The sequence below is a fragment of the Chiloscyllium plagiosum genome, unplaced genomic scaffold (genome assembly GCF_004010195.1).
Source record: "Chiloscyllium plagiosum isolate BGI_BamShark_2017 unplaced genomic scaffold, ASM401019v2 scaf_68575, whole genome shotgun sequence".
NCBI classification, from domain to species: Eukaryota; Metazoa; Chordata; class Chondrichthyes; order Orectolobiformes; family Hemiscylliidae; genus Chiloscyllium; species Chiloscyllium plagiosum.
The window spans coordinates 1-2,693 of NW_025183864.1; the positions used below are offsets into that span (position 1 = coordinate 1).

At 48.2% G+C, this 2,693-nt stretch overlaps 1 pseudogene; it reads right to left on the bottom strand.

Moving 5' to 3' along the window:
• Positions 1-481: 481 nt before the first annotated feature.
• LOC122545499 lies at positions 482-2,685 on the bottom strand (annotated as a pseudogene).
• Positions 2,686-2,693: the final 8 nt, after the last annotated feature.

A 2,693-nucleotide genomic window follows, 5' to 3' on the forward strand; every position in this document is an offset into this window, starting at 1 on the left:
ACTTCTGTGATCTTCCTCCGGCATTTATAGTGGTTTGAATCTGCCGCTTCCAGCTGTCCGCTGCAGTGGTCGGTATATTGGGTCCAGGTCGATGTGCTTGTTGATTGAATCCGTGGATGAGCACAGATCGACCTGGACCCAATATACCGAGTACTGCAGCTACAGCTGGAACTGACAACTGGAAGCAGCAGATTCAAGCCACTATAAATGCCAGAGGAAGATCACAGAAGTGCTTCACAGGAGGCTCCCAAGCACTGAGGATGTCACAGACAGGGCACGAAATGTCTGCAACACAAATTCCAGCTCGGCAAACAGAAAACAACAACAGTACAAGCTTTATTCCTGGAATCTCCCTGATCCACCGCAGCAACTCAGGTGACGGGTGATGAACATCTGAGGGAATGTCAGGGACAATCACAAAAGTCAGTGTTTAGTGACTCCCTCCCCAGGGTGGAGAAGCACATCAGCAGATTCCTCTTACCGAGGATCGCTCATCTCCATAGAAACGGAAGGCATCCAGGTCAAACCGGAGCTTGTCCAGCTCCCGCACGTCTCTCGGCAACACAAAGGTTGAAAAGGAGTCCTCAGCTTTGCTGTCCAGGAGGCAACTGCAGATGGACAAAGGGCCATGAAGTGAATGGAGTGAAGCCATTGAGATGGGAGCAGCCGGAGAAAGCAGAGAGCTCCTTACCCATTGTAGTCAATGATGCTGTATCTCGGGGTGGAGTCCTTGTCTGGGCTACAGCGATCAATGTACAGCTTCAGGGGCACATGGTTGGCCATTGAAACCGATGCCTCAATGTGAATGAGGTCTCCCAGGGAGTAGACAGTGGAAGTGTGCTGTCAGCCAGTCACCTGAAGTACAGCAAGACAAGGGTTGGAGCCAATGGGTACAACTCCCAGAGAGACACCAGGAGATCACTCCCCAGCCACCCATCACATACCATTCATTAGACGCAGGGAGAATGACAGATGCCCTTCTCCAGACCTGGTGGAGCTGAATGGGATCCAGGTGGGCTTGATGGGATTGCTGCTCACATTGCCCTTCCTGGGGGAAGGAGACAGGGCAGCCATTTTAGGACAGTGTCAAACAGCAGCAGGGGATCATACTGATAATAGAGTAAAGATTCTCACCTCAAATAACGACATTCAATGGGAACAACAGCACCATTGGTTCTCACAATGAGCGATCCAGGATAGTTTGGGATGTGGGTCAGGTGGGTGGTGTAGATCACCCGGCACGGTGGCACAGTGGTTAGCACTGCTGCCTCACAGCGCCAGAGACCCGGGTTCAATTCCCGACTCAGGCGACTGACTGTGTGGAGTTTGCACGTTCTCCCCGTGTCTGCGTGGGTTTCCTCCGGGTGCTCCGGTTTCCTCCCACAGTCCAAAGATGTGCAGGGTCAGGTGAATTGGCCATACTAAATTGCCCGTAGTGTTAGGTAATGGGTAAATGTAGGGGTATGGGTGGGTTTCGCTTTGGCGGGTCAGTGTGGACTTGTTGGGCCGAAGGGCCTGTTTCCACACTGTAATCTAATCTAATCAAATCTAATCAGGAAATCTCCAGTCATCTGGAAGACACCAGGTTAGGGAATGAGGAGCTGATCTGAAATGAGAATGTTCTACACAGGGTTCACAATGACATCATATTAGGACATTCTTTAGAGAGTGCAACAGGCCCAGGAGACTGCTTTCCCACACCCTGAGCTAGAGAGACCAGTATTCAAGGGCAATAGTTCACAGGTCAGGGGTTAGTTATTTAGGATCAATTTAACAGTGTAAGACATCATTCCAACTATCAGGATGGGAATTCCTGAACCAAAAGTTGTTTGAAAGGAGGGTGTTGGGCTCACAGACTAAGTTAGAGATAATATTGAGGGAACAGGGAGGTGGTGATTGTTATCACAGAGAAGAGGTTACAGGAATATTTTGGCCATCATCATCTCCCAGTGTAATCATGAAACCTTCAGATTATGAGCACAATATGGAGATTAATAGGAAGGTGAGGCAAGAAAACAGTGTTCATGAGATGGGAACAGAAAATAATTAGCCATAATAAAATCAAACGAGTTTGACCAACAGGCCAAATGTGGAGCTCCTCAAGTACAAGAGCAGTCAATTTATTCATAGACGAGCACCCCCAGTGGGAAGGAGTGAAGACAATTTGCCTGATGGTTATGGAGCTACTTTCCATCCAACTAAACACAAATCATGCTGCTAAGAGTTGTGCTCCTGTGACCTCACTATTGAGAATGTAATTATAATATAGAAAGCCACACTATAGTAGGTCACTAAACCAAGTCAGGAGAACACTCAGCATCAAAACACCACCCACAAGTCAACCCATGATACTTAATTCATACTGAAAAAACATACATTGTAACAGAACAACCCCTCTAATCAGAGGCTTCTAAACCAATGAGAACAGGAGCACAAGGCTAGACTTGGAGAACAGTTCAGGGACAGACAATCCAGGAGAGGAACCTCATCTGGTGATTTGAGTGGAGGAGACAAGTCCTCAATATTATCACATTTAGGGTTACAGTCAGGAATCATCTACAGCCCAAGCTTCCAGCAAGTGTAGACGACCCCCATTACCTGCAATCTGCTGCCACACTCATGCAGCCCATAGTCAAAGAGGACAGTCTGGTTCTCAGGAAAGACCCTGGTTGGCTGACAACCTGCTGTCCCCA